Source organism: Adiantum capillus-veneris, chromosome 24, assembly GCF_014529385.1.
Source record: "Adiantum capillus-veneris isolate H3 chromosome 24, ASM1452938v2, whole genome shotgun sequence".
Lineage (NCBI taxonomy): Eukaryota > Viridiplantae > Streptophyta > Polypodiopsida > Polypodiales > Pteridaceae > Adiantum > Adiantum capillus-veneris.
In genome coordinates, this window is record NC_140954.1 from 117,911,201 (window position 1) to 117,929,973 (window position 18,773).

The 18,773-nt window shown below is 43.2% G+C and overlaps 2 pseudogenes; both read left to right on the forward strand.

Annotated features, from left to right (window-relative positions):
- The first annotated feature begins 5,137 nt into the window (after window positions 1-5,137).
- LOC147427016 (uncharacterized) lies at window positions 5,138-6,907 on the forward strand (annotated as a pseudogene).
- Window positions 6,908-7,105: 198 nt separating this feature from the next.
- LOC147427017 (uncharacterized) lies at window positions 7,106-7,922 on the forward strand (annotated as a pseudogene).
- Window positions 7,923-18,773: the final 10,851 nt, after the last annotated feature.

Below are 18,773 nucleotides of genomic sequence, written 5' to 3' on the forward strand. Positions count from 1 at the left end.
ATGGAGCCGGTTCCCCCTCCAAAATGCTTTGTATCATAGGTTTCCCCCATTAGTGGAGATATTTTACAATACAATACTTTGTGTTCCTTCAATAACTTTCTCGTGCAATGAAGATGGAAGCTTCAAGAACCATGCACACACTTATAAAACACAACATCAATTCCCTCACGGTCTCATGTTGGAATTAGGGTTGCAGAGAAATGCACACAGCTTGGAGAAGACAAAGGAAGCTCAAGGCACACAATAGAGAGTGTCTTACTTAGTGTGCAATGGAAAGATAGATAGCCATAGAGTGATGGGTGTATATACAATACACGGGGGGAAAAACCTCCTAAAGAGGGAAAAAATGCCCCGGCAGTCCTAGTGTGTTCACACACATCACTACCACATGTATATGGTAACAAATCCCCCCTAGAGTGATGCGGTGAACAAGAGCGGCACATGAGTAAAGGGAAGTTCCATGCCATAAGGACATGATCAGTCCACAAAGAGGAGTAAGCCTAAAGCTTTGCGGAAAGCTTTGATCTTCTCACGAGAAAATGCCTTTGTGAAAAGATCTGCAAGGTTGTCCTGTGTTGGCACATAAGCCAAGCTGATCTCTCCTGCTGAGAGCCTCTCCCTGACATAGTGATAATGCATCTCAATGTGCTTTGTGCGAGCATGGAAAAATGAGTTCCTCGCAATTGCCAATGCGCTCTGACTGTCAGTGTAGATAGTGTTGGTAGTGTCCTGTCTAACACCCAAATCAGCCATAAGGCATCTGAGCCATACACACTCAATCGTAGCTGTGAAGACTGCCCTGTACTCAGCCTCACAACTCGAAGGGGCGAGAGTAGGCTGGTTCTTGCTCAACCATGATATACATGAACTACCAAGCATGAAACAAAAACCACTTGTGGACACTTGTGTCTTAAAACAACCAGCCCAATCTGAGTCCGAAAAAGCATGTAAGTCTGGTGGCAATGATCCTCCTTTGGGATTAAAAAAGCCAAGATGTAAAGTGCCACTAAGGTAGCAAAAAATCCTCTTGATAGCCTGCTAATGCTTAGACCCTGGGCTATGCATAAATCTGTTGATCTGTGAAACTACAAACTGAATATCCGGCCTCGTGTTGCATACATAAATGAGGCCTCCAACAGCATTTTGGTAAAGAGTGACATCAGCTGGATTGCCAGCGTCATGAAGACTCAATTTTAAACCCATTTCCCTGGGAGTGGCAATAGGTTTGCAATCCTCAAGTCCAAACTTACATAGCAATGTCTCTATGTAACTTTTCTGACACTAGGCAATACCACCATCACACTGCTTAAAGTATATGCCCAAGTAATGATGCAACAGCCCCAAATCTTTCATCTTGAAAGTAGCATTCAAATCAGCCTTAAATTCAACAATATGTCTCTCATTTGGTCTAGTGATCAGCAAATCATCTACATAAAGAACCACAATGAGAAGTGCGTCACCCTCACGCTTTACATACAATGTTCTTTTTGTTGGATTGTTATTACAAAAGCCTTGTTTGACCAAATGAGTGTCAGCTTTCTCATACCAAGCACGAGGAGATTGCTTCAACCCATACAAATCCTTGTTACATTTGCACATTTTGTCCTCTTGTCCTTTCTTGACAAAAATGCAAGGCTGTGTTACATAAACTTCCTCAAATATGTCACCATTCAAGAAAGCAGTAACAATGTCTGATTGATGTACATCCCAACCAAAATGAGCTGCCAATGCACATAGAAAATGCACAATAGTCATACAACAAATGGGAGCAAAAGTCTCTTCATAATCTATGCCTTTTTGTTGTGCATAACCCTTTGCAACAAGTCGATCCTTATGGCGATTGATCTTACCATCGGACTTGCGTTTCAACTTGTAAATCCACTTTGTACCAATGGCCTCTTTGCCAGGAGGCAAGTCACATAAAGTCCATGTGTCATTTTTTATAAGTGCATCATATTCAGATTGCATGGCAGCCATCCAATTTTTTGAATTTTGTGCTTCATCAAAAGATAGAGGCTCCTCAACATCATGTAAGCTAGACACAGCCAAAGCATAACAATCTGATGCATAAGATGCATAGAGAGAGCTTGACCGAGTACGACTAGACAAAGGTGCATCCAATTTACTATCACACAAAGTGTGCACCAGTACATCTGTATCAAGTACATCATGTACATCTGCATCAAGTACATCATGTACATCTACATCAATAATAGGATGATCTATAACATTTTTGGAAACCCCCATAGGCTATACATTTGCCTCATTGGAATTTGCATTCAAACTTCCACCATTGAAAAGAGGCAACAAAGAGTCATAAATGTCCTGTAAGCTTACATTATTGTCTCTAGTTCATGTCAAGAAGGGCTAAATAGAATCTTTCACAAACACTATATCTCATGAAACCAAAATTTTGCTCAACCATTTCAATGTACATTGGTGCCCGTTTGAAATCCATACATAGTGACAAATTCTCTTTCCTTTGGCTGAGATTATCATGCTTAGTTGCTTCTCCACATGAAAGGTCAATACATAAGGTCCCATGGTCGGATTCCGGGGTCCATTGGCCAAACATAAAACTCTTTATGTGATACATGATGGCTTCGGAGAGTAGCACATAGTCAACCACACTATCCCCATTATGTTTTCTACATGTAAATCCATTATTTCCACTCCATAAAGATACACCATTGGCAATGATCATACCCGTGCTATTACACTTGTGTAAAAGTAACTTTCATAGCGATCCGGGTCTTTCTCATCCACTGAAGTACAATCATAAAAGTGAACTTCCTCCAACTCCCTTGAAATGTATGGCATATCAAATTGTTGAGTATCATGCTACAATGTTTTTGTGCGAGCATTTATACCTTCAAATACAATAACATCACCTTTACCTTTGAAATAAGTAATGTCCTCTTCTAAATTAGAAAATGGATGATCTCTATCCATGGAAGCATAAAAGGATGCTCTTTTTGGTGTCATAATTTTCAGCCATACATAACATTTGTACTTGTCATCTTTCATATTTAATAAAAAATCTTCCAATCCTTTCTTAACTATACATGCTACCCCTCCTTTCCCTCTTCGTTGCTTGAGACTCTTTGACCACATCAATGAACGTACATTGTAATTAATACAAAATATTCCAATCCTTTCTTAACTATATATGCTACCCCTCCTTTCCCTCTTTGTTTCTTGAGACTCTTTGACCACATCAATCAATGTACATTGTAATCCTCCAAGCCATTAATCCTTTGTCTATCATGCTCCCAAGTTTCAACAAGAAGTACAACATCGGCTTTGCTTGTTACTTTGTCAGTGCCAATCCCCACATTCCATGGGTATCCGCATATTTTCAATTGTAACTCGGTCTCATAGGTCATGCATCTCTATTTTCTCGAGGGACTTGCCTCCTCCTTGGGTCTATTTTCTTCGTGAGAGATCTCCTTTTTTTTCTTATTCCTTTCACCATATGCCTTGCGACGCATATTTTGTTGCTTAATATAACGATCTTCACATACAAAACATTTTGTATCTCTCAAATAGATCCAACTATTATCAAGGATAATATTTTTTTGGTCTCATATGGCATAATGCATACAATTGGCCGTTCTCCCGAGCGAGGAGCTCCTTGCTTCCCCACTCTATGTGCTCCATAGACCATAACTCCGAACATGCCAAAGTGGGTTTTGAAGAAATCTTCAATAACAATGGCAAGAGAAGGAGGTGTCTCTAACTTCTCTTCAGGAATTCCACAAATAAGAATGTTTTTGGAACGTCGCTCTCGTTCCTTCAACTCCTCCACATCCACATTCTCAACATTCTTTGTTTGAACCATAGCTTGCATGAGTGAGGAATTAGGAACCACATAGTTACCACATACATCAGCCCAAGACTTGTTTCTGCCCATCCATTTTTCATGTCGCATACATCCCGGCTCATGGTGTCAAACTTCTCCTCTTTCAATACATGGCCATGCTCTACTTTGCTCATGCGCTCCTTCAAAGCATTCAAGTACACAAGAGAGCGTTTGCATTCCTTGACTTCCTCTTCAAGTTGCATCAAACGTGTTGTTTGCATCGCAAGTGTCCTCTTGAGATTCTCATTCTCAACCAAAAGTACCCTTAACGTGCTATTCTCCATTGCAAGTAATTGTAAGTCTTCACCTTCTTTGTTTACAGTCTCTTGCAACGATACCAAGTATGCCATGATCATGGTTTTCGATGTCGTTGGTTGGGTGGTTGTGTTGCTATCTCCACACTCAGGAGATTTTGGATCATTTTCCACAATGGTTTTGGACCTTGTTGGACCTTGTTAAAGAAGAAGAACCCTTGCGAGTGCCGGAAGAGAGATGAGATTCAGCTTTCTTGAACCTGTTCACTTTGGAAATGCTGCTATAGAAATGCCTTCCATAACTCTGAAAATTTTATGTCTTTACATCAATGCATAGAGGGCGTTGTGCTCTTCGATTGAGGCTATATATCACTTAAATTGAAGTTCGGATGAAGAAGTTACAATCAAAAGAGTGAATTGTTGTCTACTAGGTCAAAAAACGGCTGCGTTTTTTGTTGAAGGGGGGGGGGGGGAGAGAGAGAGAGAGAGAGAGAGAGAGAGAGAGAGAGAGAGAGAGAGAGAGAGAGAGAGAGAAATTTTCTTGATCTTCTTTTGTGGGTAAGAGGGACCATGCCGCCGCCAAAGGCGGCGCCATTTTACTAGTACCATTAATATATGATGGGAATACTTTGTGTGAGCTTCCTTAAAAACATGCATAGAATCGAACGAAAGTAAGACAATTATGGGGTAGGGAAAGGACCATAAGTGTCCTTTCCCAAAAATAATTGCGATCATGTGACGACTGGCGTTTGTTGGGAGCCATGTGGGAGCAATTATTTTTTGGAAAAGGATACTTGAAGTCCTTTCTCGTCCATCAAAGGTCTGGGAGAAGGGGGCCGTTAGACTTCGCGACGAGAGGTCAATGGTGATTGGTGTTTGAGTTGCATGGTTGCAAGTTGTAGAGCTATGTTTTTCTTATGTGCCTAGCATTTTCTATGTCGCATTCTTCTCCTAGGGTTTGTGCAGGTGTTCTGTGTGTAGGTTTTCGACTTCAGTTTCATTGCACGCTGCTTAGGGTTTTATGTGTATAGGGAAGAGTGTTGTGGCTTTGCCTAGGACACGTATGGATTTTAGGTTCTTGAGAGGTGGTGTTCTGAGGGGTTGAATTCCATAGGAAGTTTGTTTGCGGGCAGCCATTTTGGAAAAGGAGTGTGTAACGTTTTGGAAGGTTTTTTGTGGGGTAAAAATCACCGTTATTTCAGAGAGTATACTGTCTTTGTTCGAAGGGAGGGCTTGGAATGAGTTCACAACCGAGCTTTTTTCTTCTACCTGATGTTGATGAGGGTGTTGGAGGAGGTGCATCTGGGTGTCATGAAGTTGGTCTGCAGCTTGGGGGTGGTGCATTTCATGGGGGTAACGGTTCTTGTCCACCTAATGAGGCTACAGATGGAGGAGGTTTTGGAGCAGTCATAGAACTTGGGGCAAATGAAGAAATTGGGGCTTTTGCAATACATACAGAGATTGGTGTTTGTACAATACCTGCTGGAAAAAAATTGGGGGTTCTTCAACAGATCTTGAATTTCGGGCTTCTGTAGCAACAGATATCAGATTTCGGGGTTCTTGTACAAACCTCGGATTTGTATCAATTGATGGAGAAATTTGACCTTCTACAACAAACGGAGGTTTTGGTTGTGATGCAAGATCTGCAGGTATTTATTAACATTTCTTTGTGCATGCATGTTATTGTTAGTGATTGTAGAATATGCATGTAAGTAGGTTTGCTTAGGATTATGTAGATCTGGAGGTTTCTACTGATTCTTTGTTGGTCGCAATGTGTGCATCCTGTTTTCTTTGTAAATTTGTGTTTTTTGCTTTGTGCAGGTGTTGTACTTCATAGTGTGGTTGAAGGTTGTGATGTTGGTGGTCTAACTATACTGGATGTCGAAGCTGGCAGCAGGTTTTCTTGTTGGTAACAGCGACCTTGCGGAGGGGTTGTTGAGTGCTAGGGATAGTGGGGCCACAAATCACAAGGATAATTGGGCACATAAGTTTGATGCATGGAGGAGAATATCTGGTGAGGATTGTGATACTCCTCTTGAGAAGCTGGATCTTCATCAGCTAAATGAAATGCTTGCTAGGTTTTTTGTTGTGGTGTGTAAATAGGGTGGTGGCTTATTTCTCTCAGACACATTGATGGGAATGTTGCGGTGCTGTGGTAGAATGGTAGAAAAGGAGTAGGATTTGAGAGTTGCTGCAACTGGTATTGTTGAAGTGCCATTTGATATTGTACGGAATCCTATCTTTAAATCGACTCAAAACGCTATGTTGGATGCGATGTGAAGGTCGGTTGCTCCCGGAGTCTAAGGAGAGGAAAAAAATCCATTGATTGGTGTTAGTTTGCAGCAAACAACAGATTCTTCAGGATGTTGATTTCAGTGTCCAACATGGTTGTGGCTATCAAATGAGATTTGCTTACTTTTGCATGCTGCATTTCTCAATTAGGGGTGGTTTACAGCTCTATATGCTTGAGAGGATGATGTCCTCGCGTGATAAAAATGAGCTTGGATATTATGTTAAGCTGGTTTGTCAGTTTTAGGCTTGTAGGGATAAGTTTTTTAGTTGAGTTTTTTTGTGCTTGCAGGTTTTGTGAGCGTGCTATCAGTAATTATAAGGTTGACTGATGCATTTTTAGTTGGAGAACTTTTGACTTGTTGTTATTGTTCGTCGTGATGATGATGTTGTATTGACGTTTGATCAGCTGATGCGTCACATGCCATGTATTATTGAGGGTGATAAGAATCTGTTGGATTGTTTTTGTAGCCAATTAACTCTCCTTGCATGCACATTGTAATAAGTTTTTTGGTTTCCATTTTTGGTGTGCAATTGTTAATATTTTTTTAGTCAATTATCAATTATTAAATTTCTTGTAGATTTGGTATAGTCGTAACAGAGTGTTGGTGAAGGTGTTGAGCAATATTGTGAAGTCAATTGGCGAGGAGTTGGTGGAAATTTTAGAAATAAGAGCTTACAAATCACTTGTGTGACTCGAATGAGTCTTGGGCAGGTGCCTCGTGAGGTTGGAATGATGGTGACAGGACATAAGCGTCCTACGTCATATGAGAAGTATGACCTGTCAAGTGAGGTGCGCATGGATGCTACGCAGGATATTATGTCTCAACCTTTTGATGTGTGTGGAAGACTAAAGAACTACCCACAATTTTTGGAGAAAAAGCTCTCGGACTTCTGTCGGAATATCGAAGGTTGTGCATTGGTGTGTTATCATAAGTTGATGATTGCCGGTGTTGGTATTCTAATTGGTTTTATGGTTTTTGTTATGGGGTCAGGTGGTGGTGCTCGTGGATTAAAGAAGTAAGAATTTGTTGTTGTTGGTTGACAGGTTGCTGTTGTTGGTGTTGGTGGACATGTTTCTTCAGTTTGTGTTGGTTCTATTGGAGGGTTATCAGCAGGGTTTGCTGGTGTTTGTACTACTTCTAGTGGTGATGTGTCAATTGATGTTGGCAGTTCTGGTTGTGGTTCTTATGCTTCAACTGGTAATATTGGTTCAGTTGGTAAAGGATGTTCAACTGGTATTGCTGGTTCAACTGGTAAAGGATGTTCAACTGCTATTGCTGGTTTATGTGGTGGTCATTTGAAGCCAAGTGTGCCTTTTATTACCTACTACAGAATAGGGAAAGAAATTCCTTTTCATGAGAGACTTCTGTATGAGCTTCCGCATAAGCTAGCTAGAGCTCTAGGTATTGGAGTATCCTCCCGTGTCGGTGTTTCTAGTGTGCAACATGTCAAATTGTGTTGTTAATGTGTATGTTGGGAAGGAAAATATGCCCTTTGTACCTTTGGAGAAGTAGTTGGAATGTTGGGAAGTTTGTAGCTTTGATAAGTAGTAGTTGCGTTGCTAAGAACTATGATCAAGTTTGTTTTTCTGGTTTAAGTTTGTTAATGGAAATTGATGTTATGTTTTCAAACCTTTTCTCTCTTGCTGTAATAATATTGCTACAAAAGGGAATGTATAGGCGAATGTATAGGCTATAGCACAATAGGTTGTGCAATGTGACATATGTAGTAGCACTTTGTCCATCGATAGAATTGGTTATAGGAAACGTCTTTCTGACTTCAGCAGCAGTGAACCACAAGGGTATGAGTAGCCAACTACAAGGGCAGTAGGTTGAAATTCTACTTGCTAATGTGTCAACATTAGATTGAAATTTTTCTTGCTGATGTGTCAACACTAGATTGAAATTATGCTTGTTGATTAGTCTGCCCTAGGTTGATGTTTTGGGTGCTGATGTGTCAGCAGTTGTGTGCAGTTGGTGATAGTCTGTGTGTAGGTTTTCACTGTCATAGTTGATTGTGTTGTAGCTGAGAGGATCAAGTGTGATGGAGCATCATGTCCCTCGATTTAGTGTCAATTATGGATTTTAATAGACACTAGATGGAGGGCCAAGATGTTGAGCCCCCTGACCCTGGACTTTGACAGTTATGAGGATCATGTTACAAGGATTATGGTTATTACTTTTGGAGGCCATTAATTCATGCATGTATCCATTTTATTGTTTCTTGCAAATAGCAATTTAAGGAAAAATAGAAGCATTGACGATGAAGACTAACAAGAGTGATTATGGTATTTACCTTTGAAGGCCATTATTCATGCAGGCATCCAGTAGGTGGCCAAAACGACTTTTTCATTTCTTTTTAGAGGGAATCGAAGAAGATGCTACTTTGGGGATTGAAGAGGAAAAGCGTAGATGCTGCCATGACTTTGAAAGTTTGAAGGGACAAATAGGGAAAGTCATACGTGGAGGAGAGTGGGAGGTAGATTTTTTGGGTGGAGTGTGTCAGGTGGATGCGGCGTACAGAGCCAACACTCGCAAAGGTTGTTTCTTCAGCGTTGTAGCACCAGCCTCTCTCTCTCTCTCTCTCTCTCTCTCTCTCTCTCTCTCTCTCTCTCTCTCTCTCTCTCTCTTCTGTAGGGTGGAGTGGACCCACTCTGGTTCCATGGAGGTGGTGGATTGCATCAATAGCATGGCACAGACGATCGTTTGAGAAGTAAATGACTCGTGCAGAGGGGGAAGAAACAATGGGTAGGTTGAGTGGATGATAGCAGAGGTGAAGGCGTCGGTGCATGAGCGGATGATGGAGAGGCAGGCACGGTAGGGGCTAGCGATGGCGAGTCAGAGGTGCCCGGACAGACATGAGGTGGCGATGGAGACACGTGGGATGTGTGAGCTGCTGCTCCTTTCCCAAGGATGATGGATCCCATGTGTAGGCAAAAATGCACCGAGAGAGAGAGAGAGAGAGAGAGAGAGAGAGAGAGAGAGAGAGAGAGAGAGAGAGAGCTCTCTTTGCAAGCGATTTGGGAGGAGGGGGAGGCATTGCACAGGTCGTACGATACTGACAATGCCGAATTTTGAAGAGGCGACGCTCACAGCCGAGCAGGGGAAGGAGGATGCAATGGGGTAGGGCGAGGAATAGAGCATGTGCATCGGCTCCAACTGAGCTCCGCGTTTTAAAAGTTAAGGAATGGAAGGAATCTTCATGGGAAATTAATTCATGGATCCAAGAAAGACCCAGTAGATGTAGATATGAGTAGATATGTCTAAACGATCTTTTTTGTATTTGTTTTAAGAGGAATCTTGGGTGATGCCTTTGGGGTTGAAATGGAAAAGAAAGGGAGTGCGAAAAAATCAGTGAGTGAGTGGTTGCAGCTGGCATGTGGCGGAGGGAGAGAGAGAGGAAGAGAGAGAGATCCAAAAAGTTTTGAGCATTTTCGGTGTTGAGGGCGTAGGCGACGTCTCTGCCTTCTCAAGGTCCAGTCCAACGAAGGCCTGGGTGCCATACGGGCAGGAGAGAAGTGCGAGGCAATTGCAGGATATAAACAGAGCGCAGGATAGGGTCTCTCTCTCTCTCTCTCTCTCTCTCTCTCTCTCTCTCTCCAATGGTTGCTCTAACTGTAGTTCATCGCAATCTTCCTCAACCATACACGACAAATGACGCAGGTTAATGCTACCTTTCAGTAGGGAATATGCGCATGCTTAATAGAGAACAGATTCCGCACTGCGCAGTGGATGTCATTCGTGTGTGTGTGTGTGTGTGTGTGTCTATGAGAGAGAGAGAGAGAGAGAGAGAGAGAGAGAGAGAGAGAGAGAGAGAGGGCGCAACGGAATGACGAGGTGAGCTAGGTGACATCACACAGAGGGAGGTTGCGGATGGGCGACGCGGGTTTGGAGAGCGCAAGAGCAAAGGCAGAGGCTTGGGACTTTGCATTCTAAAAACAAACAGAGGGAATCTCCCATACTAATTAATTAATGGAGTGTAAGATAGACCCAGGTATTGGGTGCCTAAAAAGTTCATTTCATTACACGAATCTTAGGATATGCGCTCTTTGATATTAAAAGAAACGGTTGTCAGCATCTAGCGGGGAGCGAAATACGAGCAACAAAAGGAGAAAGGATGCAGGTGTCGCACAAGTAGGGACTCAAGGAACACTATCTCCGTGTAGACTCTACAGAGGGAAGCCATGCATCGTCATTGATTGACACCTTCCTAGGGAGGTGGGATCAATGGCCCACATTAGGCATCACTAGGCGGGTGCAATCTGGGCCGTCCGATCATCATTTGAACTAGGTGTGAACTAAGAGTAAACTCGGCAGGTATGGGCACCACACCGAATTTGGTGTGAACTCGACGTGAACAAAGTGTGAGCTTGGTGTGAACTTGGGAGGGTCTGCACACCACACCAACTTTGGTGTGAACTCAATTTGAACTCGGTGTGAAGTAGGTGTGTAAACTTGTCCGCAACGCCCTGATCTATAAACTTATCACACATATACCTTCCAACAAACACACGATAGCCTAGTGGTTAGAGTCAATTCCGTGGGAGAGAGGGTAGCAGGTTCAAGCCCCAAATCTTGAAACATGAGAATCTTTTGCATTCCTTAGGCAATCCAACAGTCACAATCAACCGGTGATCACGAGCCATTGATCCCACCTCCCAAAAAGAGGTGTCAAATAGTAACAAGGAAAGCCATGACAAATTCTTTTAAATATTAAAGAGCTACCTCACTGATGATGTCACCAGCTGGTGGGGCTGGTTAGAGGACGTTGTTAGTGTATGTGAGCATTAGAGTTCGAATTTGATCGGTGACTATGAGTTTTGCTTGCTCTGTGCCATGCTAAGAGAAAGGAAAGCGAAAACATCTGCTACACATTCTATGTAAAATAAATGAGAGTGCACCATATAGATTCGTGCATTCTCGCCCATCGACGACTGCGGCGACCCCCTCTCTCTTAGCCTGCGCACATGCACGCTGTCGGTAGTAGCTTCCGATGGAAAACCATAGTGAGCCCACCGCCCACCGCCCACCACACCCCTGCACTAATGTAACGCTTCTTCACCTCCGGCAATCGGCATGGCACCAAGTCCGCCTTCATGTTCAGTGCCGATGGTAGCCGTTTGAGTGGCAGGAACAGTATTGATTGATCCGAGAACTCTGCACGCTGCTGACAGAGTCTCTCTTCAGTTCTGTTACTAAAACGGCAGGCATCACAAGGCATGTGCGCGTTCCCCGACCGATTGGCACTCGAACACCTTCACCCTACCTCTCTTCGTTGTTGGTACATGTGCGCACTCTACCTGCCTCTCTGTCCACCGACTCTTTCCCCTTGTAGCTCTAGAAGGTTCTGGAGTGTGTACTAACAGACCCCCTCTCCTCTTATGTCCTCGGGCCTCGATGCACTCTCTCAGTTGGCTGCGAGTAGGAGTGCAGCAGGGGCCCAGCAAGGGGCGAACTGCAGGCAACTCACTCTGTGTGTTGCAGCATGGCGAGCTCGTCTCGGCAAGATCTCTCTCTCTCTCTCTCTCTCTCTCTCTCTCTCTCTCTCTCCTCGCAGGGCACGTCTCTTTATAGACTGTTGATGCGCAGGCTTAACAGAGGGACGAGGAAGCAAGGGGGCGTGTGGTCGAGGCGAGGGAGGCAGGTGCACCCGCGGGGGGGGGGGGGGTTCTACAGAAGAAGCAGCTGGCAGGGGGTTCGAGGCAGGTCGAGCGAGGGTGGATGCGCTGTAGAGGAGTAGGGGAGCAAGGGTGCGTTGGGGGAGTGTTTATAATATTTATAGGTATCTAGTTTAAAAATGGGTTTTTAATTAGTTGATGCCAATATACTATCCATATATGTGTCGTAGGTCCATCCAATTTTACTTTTGGGTTGAGTTAGAGAAGATACCCTCTTTGACATCAAAAGAAAAGTCGGGGATCTCAACGTGTGGGTTGGGGGGGAGGCGGGGGGAGAGAGAGAGAGAGAGAGAGAGAGAGAGAGAGAGATGACACATGGCAAAGCGAAAACAGAGAGAAAAATAGGGAGACATTTTTTTTTACAGGAAAATTCCCTTCAAATTTCAAGAATTCCCAAAATACCCTGTGCCTATGTTGATTGGATTGTTCAAGATTTTTTAATCTTTATTCCTGTTTTACAATTGAGATCACTTGGCTCTAAAAAAGCAATTCATCTCCAAAGCCTGCCCTGCGAGTCGTACCTAACAGCCTCGAAGCTGGGGAAGGCAAGCCTCGTCACTATATGGCACGACTCTGGTCAGGGGGGATCTAGGGCCCAAATTTGGGGGCGCGAGGCGGCTTTAATCTCGATCGTCAGATCATGCAGTGAAGTGGGGGTGAACTCGGGATGAATTAGGGGTGAACTCGGGGCAAAAATGGCGCCCCGAGGTCACTCCCAGTTCACTCCCAGTTCACCTCCCTAGTTCACCCCTACTTCACCCGCCTCGCGGAGTGTGGGTTGAACCTGGGACGTCTTGGTTGCCACACGAATGCCCTACCACCACGCTAGCGCGCATCACTATCCATGTTGGCATGGCACATGATCATACCCTGGTTTAGGCGCCCCTAGTTCACCCTTAGTTCACCCACCCCTAGCTTATCTGCCCCTAGTTCACCGTTAGTTCACCCTTAGTTCTCCCCAGTTCACCCACCCCTAGTTCACTTCGTGATCCAACGACGGAGATAAAAGCCGCCTCGCGCCCCCAAATTTAGGCCCAAGATCCCCTCTGACCCAGAGCCGTGCCATATAGTGACGAGGGAAGGCAAGGGAAACTCGCAGACGTGAGAAGCACGAGCTGGAGGCTGTAGAAATTCATGGGAGGGGGTTGAAGATGTGGCGTTAGGAGCGAGATTGAACGACGATGATTTTTTTAAGACAAGGCAAGAACACAAAGAGCAGACATAGCATGGGAGGGTGGCAACAATGCAGGGAATGTGTGTGTGTGTGTGTGTGTTTGTGTCGTTTGTCTGCAGGTAGGAGACTGGAGCATGTTGGGTGCATGAGAAGAGAGAACGAGAAATGGCTGCCTTTGGCTCTTGTGGAGCCCGTAGTTTGAGTAGTGTCTTCATTTGATCATGCAAGCCATGGTGAGGGTAGGGGAACTCAAGGAGCAGAGCGTAGTGGCGGGGATGGCGAGCTCAACTCAAGCTATAAAATGGATGAAAATGGTTATTTTGTCTTCAAATTCTTAAATTTGATGGTGACTATTAAGTAAGAGTGCGTTAAATAGCAGGAGAATCATATGTGAAGTGCGTGAGAGGGCGTGTCGGTGATCATCCCACACTCGAGCATGGCACTGCAAGAATGCTATGAGTAAGAGCATCAGATGGGGATTAGAGCTGTATGTGAGGTTGCTGAGGCAACAGTGCTAGCAAGCCTATAGGCCTCTCTCTCTCTCTCTCTCTCTCTCTCTCTCTCTCTCTCTCTCTCTCTCTCTCTCTCTCTCTCTCTCTCTCTCTCTCACACACACACACACACACACACACACACACACACATTAACTCATGGGGCTATCGTTGCTACTTGCCTGGATGGGATAAGAATAGCGGTGCCATGTACTGGTGCCAAAGGCAGACACAGCAAGAGAGCAAGGCAGACCACGATGGGGTGTTGCATGGTGATGGAGCATACGTTTGCAAACTCTATAAGAAATAGAAGGGAATATCGCAGGTGAAGGGGAGAGAGATATGAGGGACCGAGAGATAGGCATGGCACGTGTAGGCAATGGAGAAAACGGAAGAAAATGGCGGCAAGCCACATGCAGAGCCAGCCATGGCAAGCATGGGGGTGATGATGGCGACAAGAACACACATGGGCACAGGTGTGGTGTGATCATGACGACAAGAGACTTTTCTTAGGAATTCTTAGGTTTCGTAGATCCTCATCGAATCTGAAGGCATAATTAATTAATGAGAAGAGAATGGACCCATTAGAGAAGCTGCTAGTATGTCTGGTGGTATGTATGGTATGTACACAAAATAGGCATCACTATTTAAAGAAAAAGAAAAGAAGAGGAGAATCAAGACATATTTGTCTTCATTGTCCTCTATGTGTGAGAGGAAGGGTGGGAATACAGTGATTCATGGAAGGTTGTGAGAAGGCGAGACGTTGGCAATGCTTATCTTCTCTCTCTCTCTCTCTCTCTCTCTCTCTCTCTCTCTCTCTCTCTCTCTCTCTCTCTCTCTCTCACACACACACACACACACACACACACACACACACACCTGAGGTGGAGAGGATGCACAAGACGGGTGAGCATAGTGTGTGTGTGTGTGTGTGTATGTGTGTATGTGTGTGTGTGGGGGGGGGCGGGGGGGGGGGGGGGGGGGGGGGGGGGGGGGTTGCCATGGAGTTAAAAGAACATCTCTCTCTCTCTCTCTCTCTCTCTCTCTCTCTCTCTCTCTCTCTCTCTCTCTCTCTCTCTCTCTCTCTCTCTCTCTCTCTCTATCTATCTATCTATGCCGCCAGCTTCAAGAATCAACTTCTATCTTTGCAACCTGAAAGATGATGCTTGAAGTGCACGCAGTGGGGAGGTGGGAAGCATGGAAAAACCCTTTCGTCCTTGCACGAGTGTGAGCAGAAGCAGCAGACCTGGTTTACCAAACCAACCAAGGAAATCATACATTATTTCATTCAACCAATTTGTAGTCAACTTTTGGCAAGTATTTTAGAATTTATGTTGTGCATTCGATCATTTTCTATTTTTGTAGTTAAATATATACTCGTCAAGGTCATGGGGAGGGGGGCAGCTGATCGCAGCCGTCCAACCCTTGTACTTTCTCCTGCAGAATCTAATAAGCGAGCAGTGGATGTCATTCAAATCAACACTTGGAATATGGAGACTTGCAGACCAATAATTGCATCCCAAATCAGCACGCAGAATCACACTTGTTGCGGACACCTCAGCAAATGGAATGCACGAGCATGGATTAATGCAGGGCTTGCCACATCAAGCGCACAGAAAATTGGATTTGCCTATGCCTTTGTGACTATCACCCATTTGCAGGCTAGGTGATGGCCCCCCTCTTCCACGACCATTGATGGCCGGGAATGGTCGTGCACAGACTATTCCCATAATCAGGGCTCCCGGCCTCCATCGGTCGCCCATGATTAACGGGAATGGTCAGTGCACGATCATTTCTTACACCTTCACCACATTTACTATAAAAAATGAGAAAAAAATACTTTCTATTTAAGCTATTATTTGCATGTCACCGCATCTACTATTTGCAAGTGTAAATGCACTAAAAGAAATTGTTGTGAAGAATAATTTTCTTGTGTCATGAATAGAAGATCAGTTTGATAAGATACAAGCTTTTCCTAATCTAGTAACATTGATTTTAAAAAGGGCTATCATCAAGTCTGCATCGTGCAAAATATGCAAAATGACGTAACATTGATTTTAACAAGTGATAAAATCACCACGCCTGCCAGGAATAATAAAAATTTCTGTTTGACATAAAATTTTTCAAGCCCCCTTTCATATGCTTTGTGTAATGCAATCAACTTATATAATTTGTCATATATAACGTTAACTTAAAGATATAAATATAAAAAATGACAGACAATTTTGAGATTCTAGCATGTCAAATGACATGAGTTTTTTTTAAATCACTTGTTTTGATAGGCAAAATAGCCCCTGACAAAAAAAATAGGCGTCAATTTTAGGCGTTGATCTGAGGCTAGATTTCACTTTAAAATCTCTACATCTCTAAGCTTTTTAAAAAAAATATAAGCACAGAGAATTGAATTGAAAAAGCACCCTTAAGCTCTGCACCCTAAGCTTTAGATCCCTATGCTCTACACCCCACTTTAAAAATTCTACATTTTTAAGCTCTAGAGTCTTTTTTACAAATTTAAAACTATAGATCCGGAAGTTGTAAATCCCACATTAAAAGCTTTAAAGTTCTAAGTCCTAAAACTTTAGAGTCTCGGGGTGACCCTCCCCCTACATGTGGATCCATGTAACATTTTCACTTTCTTTAATTAAAGTTTTACCTTCTAACAAAAGAAAAAATCTAGGTCCTCATTGGATCATTGAAGACCTTACTTTAAAAGTTCTAAACTTACCTTTAAAATCTCTAAAAATAAAAATAAAAAATCTTTAAAGATTAAAGCTATAAAGAATAAATTCCTTCCATAAAGTTTTAACTAACAAAAATGACAACTTTAGTCTTTTACCACAAGTTTCAAGGGGTGAACGAAATTCTCAAAATGAAAAGGTGGGTAAAAGAACTTCTCAAATTTCAAAATGAAAAGGTGACTCTTGGGATTTGTGGAGCCTCTAAGGCTTATCATTTAACATGTAAGGCTGTCAACGATTCATGCTTTCAAAGGCATTCGGCAACCCAAAATCTTTTCCTTGATATATGAGCATTCATTTCATATTTCAGAACACAAGACATGTCCATCATTAGATTTACACACTTCATTTCAATGAGTGCCCACTATCTTATTTCAACCAATCAACATTTTTGGCCTATCAAAAAATGCTTAAAAATACAACTCAACCTTTTTCCTATTTTAGTCAGCAAAAAGAGAAGGCAACGCTATAGCCTTTGTCCTTTGGGCACGCCAAAAAGGGCTATCATCAAGCTTAGGATGAGGCACTCGTAATGAGAGAGTTCATGCCCTTTCCTCATCAAGTACATCTGCATCAATAATAGGCTGATCTATAACAGTTTTGGAAACCCCCATAGGCTGTACATTTGCCTCATTGGAATTTACATTCGAACTTCCACCATTGAAAAGAGGCAACAAAGCGTCATAAATGTCATGTGAGCTTACATTATTGTCTCTACTACATGTCAGGAAGGGCTAAACAGAATCTTCCACAAACACTACATCTCATGAAACCAAAATACACTTTGTTTGTGGATGATACAATCTGTAACCTTTGCTTTCAGCACTATAACCAACAAAAATACATTTAGCAGCCTTATCATCCAATTTTTTTGTGTTGCACTTGTGGCACTAAACCATAAGCCAAACAGCCAAAAGCACTCATGTGCTCAATAGATGGCTTTCTATCATGCCATGCTTCATATGGAGTCATAGATTGCAACGCTTTTGTAGGACAGCTGTTGAGTACATAAGTGGCACACATGACAGTCTCAAGCCAAAACGAATGTGGTAAAGCTTGACTCTTGACCATACATCTTGCCATTTTCGTAAGAGACCTGTTTTTCCTCTCAACAATACCATTTTTTTGAGGCGTATACGGCACTGTACATTGGTGTTTTATCCACAAGTAGCCAGAAATGCATTAAATTCATGAGACATATACTCCCCCCCTCGATCGGAACGGAGGGTGCCCATAGTACTTTTCGATACATTTTCAGCCATAGCCAGAAATTTTTTGAAGCACATAAAAAACTCGGACTTTGCTTTAAGCGGAAATACCCATGCATGCCTGGAGTAATCATCAATACGAAGTACAGGTAATTGGCCAAGGACGGATTTTGCATGGGCCCACAAACATCACTTTGCACAAGCTGCAATCTGCATGTGGCCCTAATTGAACTATCCTTTGGAAACTTAGAACGCTGCATTTTACCCAAAATACAGCCTTACATGTTCAACAAGTGCTTCAAGAGGTGGCAAAGAAGCAACCATATCAGATTTTTGCAGATGCAGCAAACTGGCAAAATTCAGATGCCCAAAACGTGCATGCTAGAGTTTTGCATCGAACCCTTGAATCTGTAACTGCATTTGCAAAATTTTGTCCACACTTGTCATACAAAGTGAGCTTATAGAGCCCATGGCACAAAAGGCCAAATGCAACAATTTCATCACCAAAAATGAGATCATGAACTGTACATATGTCATCCACAAATTTGACTACAAGTCCAAGTCTAGCAAGTGCGGATATAGACAAAAGATTCTTCTTGATCCTAGGTACATAAAGTGCATCAACAAGTGTGAAAGAACTACCATTTGTAGCAATAAGCACAATCTTTCCAACCCCCTAAATCGGATAAGAGGCATTGTTGGCACAAGTGACTGAATTCCCATGAGGGACAAACTCAAGAGAGGTGAACAATTCACGATGTGAGGTAATGTGACTTGCATAAAGACCAACCAAAATATCCCAAGCCTGTTTTGCAGGATTTGTTGAACGAATGTGAGGAACAATGGTGCGCTTCACAGACAACACACTCAATGCATGAGCTTGCGCATCCCTTACATCCCACGAGCTTGTTCTGTCGTAGGCAAAACAACTCTGATAGCAGCAATCCTTACAGCAAGACCTGCAACATCATCAACATCGCCTACATCCTCAAAACCAAGACGTACATCAATGCCCTGCACAATGTTCCAGACGCCCTTTGACACAAGAACATGTTGCATCATATAAGCCCACATAGG